Source organism: Argopecten irradians, chromosome 13, assembly GCF_041381155.1.
Source record: "Argopecten irradians isolate NY chromosome 13, Ai_NY, whole genome shotgun sequence".
Lineage (NCBI taxonomy): Eukaryota > Metazoa > Mollusca > Bivalvia > Pectinida > Pectinidae > Argopecten > Argopecten irradians.
The window spans coordinates 7,138,883-7,146,523 of NC_091146.1; the positions used below are offsets into that span (position 1 = coordinate 7,138,883).

Consider the following 7,641-nt stretch of genomic DNA (forward strand, 5'->3'; position numbering starts at 1 on the left):
GTGCTTTATCATTGATCTGGTCATTGCATATTTGGGGTTTACATGGCTTTTTATTGTTATTTAGTCTCAATGATTTTGGAGCAACTTTGAATCCATATGGTACTGTATATCATTCTTTTTTCCATGTGTAGCTATTTCTTCTGTATTTCACCCCCCCCCCCCCCCCCCCCCCCCCCCCCCCCCCCCCCCCCCCCCCGCCCAAGTCACAACTTCCCAATAGGTACCACTTTTTTGTTTAGAACTCAAATCAAAGACAGATGTAAATAGTACTACATACTACATTTTAGTCTATGTGTTTGTAATCACTGTTACTACAATATTAATACATAAATGGTCTATGTACAAGTTACACATAGACAATAAATCTGAAATTTGGTTCAGACAAAAAGATTTGTAACATTTCAGATAACTTGCTAGTTTTATGGTTTTATTTATATGTTGAGTCTACTCTCTTGTAAAGTAGAATTTAGAAATCCTAAGACAATGGTATCTATATTACTATATGTAAAAAATCCTTATATTTTAAAAGTAATTGAAAAGCTATCTCACAAGCCCTGACAAACCAATGGGCAGGCATATGGATTCAAGAATTATAATCACTGGATCTTGAGGACTAATATAAACAAATCTTTCTACAAAGTTAAACAATGAAAAAGTATTGCATCATAATTTTATTTAATGATTACAGTTGAAAGGAACATTTAATAAATTAATACTGTTTAAATTTCTGTTCATGATCTTCTAGGTCCATATTGGTAAAGTTTACTTTCAAGAGCACTCAAATCAACATTCTTCAGTCTTCATATGATGCTAATTGTATGTATATGTATACATACACTTGTATACAGGTCCAAGGGATGAACTTTCTGTATTCATGTCACTATGCATGCATGGTGCCTGAAAAAAAAGAACCAACAACTTTTATATTTGTTGAATATGACAAAAATTGAAATGATCAATTTCAAATATATATAAATGAATAAATGTAGGTTCATTCTACAGGGGTTTTTTTATTTTAGAGAAAACATTTTATAAGTTGTGAATGTGTTACTGATGCATTTGATAGAATCAAATATTGTTTCAAAAGAGATACAAAATTCATTATCTATAGTTCCAACAAAGATTCAGAATAATTCATATACACATGAACCAGGTACAGTTGTAATAAATATACAAACACTATTTATATGTGTATATCAGAACATAATACTGTATGTGTCCTCCAAATATATCTAAAGAACAAGCTAAAACCTATACAAACACTATTTATATGTGTATATCAGAACATATACAATACAATTTTACCAATTAACCTACAATGTAAATCCTACATACAATGTATGTGTATAACACTACCAGAACATGTGTACAGAACAATAATTTACAAATTAAAAATCTATGAATATATGCATCAGAACTGTATGAATTGACCGGTATCATAATATTATAGATTAATTGAAACAAATCTTAGTTTGATAATGCACTAGCGGTTACATTATAACTGTACATGCATTACAACGGTACATTTTATAAATATACAGGGCATTCATTACCCCTAATGAGGCCCCACGAAAGAACCGCTATTTACCCCAGGGTTACGTTTTACGCGATTGGGGAACAGGTATGAAACATGTGACCATATGTGACCACTCATTCATGAAAAAATACTGCTAGGGACTATTTACATAATGATCAAAATACGAAGACTCACTCACTATCAGCTGAGCAGGGAGTACCGGGTAGTAGGCCTAGGTACGTACAGTAGCGGTCCGGAGTCGCGTGCTCGTTTGAACTGTTCTCTTCACTATAACAAGTTGTATTAACACTCTCCATGCGTCGCAATGTTTACCGAGTCATTTGTTGGGATTGTCGCTGCTCCATTGCCTTTCCTTTCGCATTTTAGGTGAGTCAGTTGGTTGTTTTGGCGGGAAACCTTTTGGTTCAAAACTACGGTAGCCATGTTTTGTTTACTACGGAGAGTGGTGGATGTTGCGCATGCGTTAAGAGTGAACTGCACTGATAGCCGGTCGGGAGGACGCATTAGGATTCCCATAATAAATATTAATTTCTTCGCAAACAGAGCGATTTTGATGGGAGATTTTATTTTTCTATTTCATAAGAAATTATACTGGATATATTAACACCATTTTACCGATTTTAGCCCTTCTTTGCCCGACTATTCGCTTTAATATCTGATTTTACATACGTTCATTCACGTAATCACATCATTTCGTGGACTAGTATGTATGATGGTCGTATGTATACCTGAGCCAGCATGTTAGTTAAATTTCAGGTAAAACAATTCATGTACAGAGGGCAGAATAAGTGTCAGAGTTGCGAAATATACATACAAAATAGCTAGGTAGGTTTGGGCTGGGGTATAAGGGAGCCCAAGGGGTATTGTCTCGAAGCATGTTTGGAATACACATATATACATGTACATGTACACATGTAATATAAATTTAACTATATAGTACATAATTAATAAACCCCTCTCCATCTCCTCAAAAAATATAAATAAAATAAAAACAAGATACAAAACAATGTGAATACATTATCTTCATTTTGAGGGAAAAACAACTTTATAACAACTATTCTCAATTTAAAGAATAGGCGTATTTTGATAAAAAAGTAGCTATAAGTTGTTTATTATTATTATGATATGAAACAAACCCACATGGGGTCAAGTAGACAGTTAGGCTTTACTAAACTAATCAGGTACAGACTGGTCACAGCTTATATGTAACATGCTACATATCTATTGATTGGGTAATATGACATGTCTACATGTGGTTGTGCTATATATATGTTATATTAACATGCGGTTATATGACATGTGGTTGTGATGGGGTACCTATATATGTTACATGTTAACATGCGGTTATATGTTACATTAAATGTGGTTGTGAAAATAGGTATACATGTGGTTGTGATTGGGTACCTATATATGTTACATGTTAACATGCGGTTATATGTTACATGTCTACATGTGGTTGTGATTGGGTACCTATATATATGTTACATGTCTACATGTGGTTGTGATTGGGTACCTATATATATATGTTACATGTTCACATGCGGTTATATGTAACATGTCTACATGTGGTTGTGATTGGGTACCTATATATGTTACATGTTAACATGCGGTTATATGTTACATGTCTACATGTGGTTGTGATTGGGTACCTATATATATATGTTACATGTTTACATGCGGTTGTATGTTACTTGTCAACATGTGGTTGTGATTGGGTACCTATATATGTTACATGTTAACATGCGGTTATATGTTACATGTCTACATGTGGTTGTGATTGGGTACCTATATATATGTTACATGTCTACATGCGGTTATATGTTACATTTCTACATGTGTTTAATATCCTTGATGGTGATCAATATCTGAAATCATAATATATATGTTGCATCATGCTAACATGAGGTTAAAGGTTACATGCTAACATGTGGTCAAAGTGATGTGATGTTGCCATGTTTTTTATATATAAAAAAATTAAAGTAAAGAGGTTATGTACATATATATATCTGGTGGTAGATCACATGCAATTTATAAACACTCATGGTGCAGTATGATATTAGGAGGTGATATACAATATAATGCAGGTTATATGTATAAGAAACGGTGAAATGAAAACTGCAACTGCAAGCCTATCGTACTAATTTATTCAAATATCATGTTGACTTGGTCTTTTATATCTTCTAACAGATGGTTAAGCCTAAATCTAAACAGCCTAAGCGGGCAAAAAAGGACACTGGTCAGGCCGAAGCTGCAGGGTCAGCAGATCAACTTGTACAAAGCATTACCCAGAACGTGTTGGAGGCCCTAGACCAGCAAGCAGTCAGGCCTAGACATGAAACCATGATGAACGCCGCATGTACAGATGAGCTTGTACCATCAGTAGTGAGGGGGCCGAACAACCTCGAGGGCGATCAAGGCAGCGCCTGACCAGAACAGCAGGCAGAAAGAGGAGACGGCGTTCCACATCACAGTCTCGCTCCACCTCAGGTACTGATGAGGATGTAGATAGTGTTACTAGTAAGGACAGTGGGGACTCTGACTCTCTAGGAACAGTTGCTGTAGCAGCAACAGTAGCAGCAGTACTAGTAGTTCTAGCAGCGACGATGCTGCTGATAAATTTCCTGGTAGCTTGCCATCAGCACCTATCTCCAGTCAGATTGATTCTAAATTAAAGAACAAAATTTGGCAAAATAAAAATGTGGATTTTGCGAAATTGTTGTCACAAATAAAATTTACCTCGACTGATTCTGGATCATGTCAGTTTCATAGTACGGGTAAATCTCAATTTCGGGTCACAAAAACCTAATCACCGCCCACTATTTCAAATATTAAGCAGTGAAAAACTGCCTTTTTAAGATTTTTAGCTGTTTATTCGGAAAAATTTCCTAAGGAAACTGCTAAGGTGGTTAAGCATGGAGAGATGGTGATGGATTTGGCTACCAGGAGAACAGGTAATGCTTGGATTCTGTATGACCAACAGGTCCGTAAGGACATAGAGGTTCGCTCGATCCCATGGGGAATTTTCCACATTGAGAATTGGGTAATGGCCAATACCCCAAAATCATTTAATCGGCATGACAGCCCTTTCGATATTCCACTGGGGGGACCAGGGAAAGGGGGAACAGGTTCGATAGAGGTAGGAATGGGAACATTCCCAATGGTAACTGCTATGCATTGCACAGAAGGGGGAAATGTTCCATCCAGTCATGCTCCTACCAGCACGCTTGTTATCAATGTGGAAAGCTACAGTTTTTAAGTGGCTATGATACCACTTTGATTGAATTTTTAGTATCTGGATTTTCAACAGGTTTCAATTTACAATTTGAAGCCCTCGCCAGTTTCGAGTTTGTAACAATTTAGTCTCGTATAGTTTACATGAACAATTAGTTCAGGAAAAATTACAAAAAAGAAATATTTGCAGGCAGAATAGCTGGTCCTTTCCTACAACCACCTTTTCCAACTTTACAATGTTCTCCAATTGGGGTGGTTCCTAAAAAGAGCCTGGATAGTTCCGTCTGATACAACATTTGTCTTACCCCGACGACTCATCCATTAATGACTTTATCCCTAATGATATTTGTAAAGTGTCCTTGAGTACTATTGATGACGCTATCAAAATTATAAAGCAGTTAGGTAGGGGTTGTTTACTAGCTAAAATGGACATAGCTTCAGCATTTCGGATTGTTCCCATACATCCATCTGATCATGAGTTGTTGGGGATATTTTTTCAAGGTCAATATTTTATGATAAATGTTTGCCAATGGGGTGCTCAATATCATGTTCTATACACTTTTATGATGTTTTTCATGTGGATTGACTGTCTTAGGCAGCATGACACAATTTTGCCTAGTCCCTTGTCATGATGTTTTAATGTTTTATGGTGTTTTTACGTAATGTTGATTGACTGTCTCAAGCAGCATGACACAAATTATGCTTAGTCACTTGTCACGACTTTTCCATGATTTTATGGTGTTTTTACATAATGTGGATTGACTGTCTGAAGCAGCAAGACGCATTTTCTATCTTGTCTTGACTTTTCACTTTAAAGTGGAATCTGTGGATTAACTTTTGAAGAATCGTGACACAATTTTTCAATCATCCTTGTATATGATTTTTAATATGAGTTTTATTGAGATTTATGTGATGTTGAATGTCTGAGTCAGCACAGCTGTAATCTTTGTTGGTTCATTGTTTCGTATCCGAGTCTGTATATTTATAGTGTATTTACCTAATGTTTTACCTTGATTGACTGTCTGAAGCAGCGTGTTAGGTTTTGAATTTTTCATTACCATTTCATATTTAATTCATGTGGTAATTTCAACAAGTTTTATACAGGTTCTCTCTTGGATGGGGGCACTTGAGCACTGTTATTTGCACTCAAGTTTGTGGCGTTGTGTAAATTGTTTTTCCCCCATCTTTTGGTGTTGTTATAAAAGTTTGGGAATATTGTTTGTTTGTTTGTTTGTTTGATTAATTAACGTCCTATTAACAGCTATGGTCATGTAAGGACGGCCTCCCATGTATGCGGTGTGTTGCGTGTATGTTGTGCGAGGTGCGTGTTTTGGGAGACTGCGGTATATTTATGTTGTGTCTTCTTGTATAGTGGAACTGTTGCCCTTTTTATAGTGCTATATCACTGAAGCATGCAGCCGAAGACACCAAGCAATACACTCCACCCGGTCACATTATACTGACAACGGGCGAATCAGTCGTCCCACTCCCTGTGTGCTGAGCGCTAAGCAGGAGCAGAAACTACCACTTTTATAGACTTTGGTGTGTCTCGGCCAGGGGACAGAACCAAGAGCCTTCCTCACAGAGGCGAACGCTCAACTCAAGGCCAAAAGTGAGGCGGTGCCAAGGGAGGCATTAGGAAAGATAAAGTCAGTTAGGAAGAAAAGAAAAGATAAGATCCTAAATTAAGTCGCCTTTTACGATCATGCAATATACTAAATGGTATATGTAATACTATGAAACAAATTTTTCCTCTAGTATTGGCATTTAGTTAATAAGTGCTCTTATCGACAAACAAATTTAATGTTGTTGAGTTATCTGTAAGTTATGCAGACCAAAAACAGAGCAGAGAGAACCTGTGCATGTAGTATTATTTTCAACCAGCTAAATATGAAGGTATAATTGTATTTATGCCATGCATAAAATAATTTATACATTCTGTTGAGCATTTTTATTTGATGTATTTTTTATTAAATTTATATAGATAAGCTTGTTTGTAAAATTCAGGAATTTGTTTTCCGGCATTATACGTATCCTCTTTCAGCATATTAGACACGCCCTATTCATATAAGTCACGTGATTGGAAAGAAAAAGTTTATGTTCGACTGTGCATCACAATAATATTTGGGTTGATTTGTTCGCCCTCCTCCTCCCCGTCATATTTTGTCCACCTTACATGTATCAGAATTTTACTAATTCAATTAAGTGTAATTTAATGTTTCATTTAGTACCTGTTCATGGATGGAGAAGAAAATCCACAATTATATTATGTAGAAAATGAACCACAAAAACAGTTGAAATCGAAAGTGTTTTACGAGGATGGACACGTACATTCAGTGAAAATGTCGGACGTCGATGAGAACTCAAGCCACTGTAATGTGAAAGCAAATGTGTTCCCGTCCCTTCCAACAGCAAATAAAAAGGACGCACCGGACTAAAGTACATAGGTGATGTTATCTAAGGTGTCAGGGTGTGTATACTCGGCAGAATGTAACTGCACAGCAGTGTAAATATTATTTTATTTAAAATACTAAATGTTGTATTTTTTATATTAATATTTATATATAATAATATAGTAATGTCTAATTGTATTCCCGTCACCCTGGGGGTCCCCACAGGGCCTCCTTGTCTGTGAGTTTATATTGATCATGGCAGGCTGAGCTTATACTCACCTGCCTTGACTAGGCCCCTATGGTACCAATGTCCAAACTTTATGACTCAAAACACTACAAATGTTAATAGGTTTTTAGGAGCGACTGCTTCAAAATCAGTCAGCATCAAATGCTGGATGGCTTGCAAATTTTATGAAAGATGATAGTGCCAGTTTTATTGATGTACCTTGTTTGTTTGTTTGATTTATTAACGTCCATGTT

The 7,641-nt window shown here is 36.2% G+C and overlaps 1 pseudogene; it reads left to right on the forward strand.

The window, feature by feature from the left end:
- Window positions 1-3,724: 3,724 nt before the first annotated feature.
- LOC138306633 (uncharacterized) lies at window positions 3,725-4,897 on the forward strand (annotated as a pseudogene).
- Window positions 4,898-7,641: the final 2,744 nt, after the last annotated feature.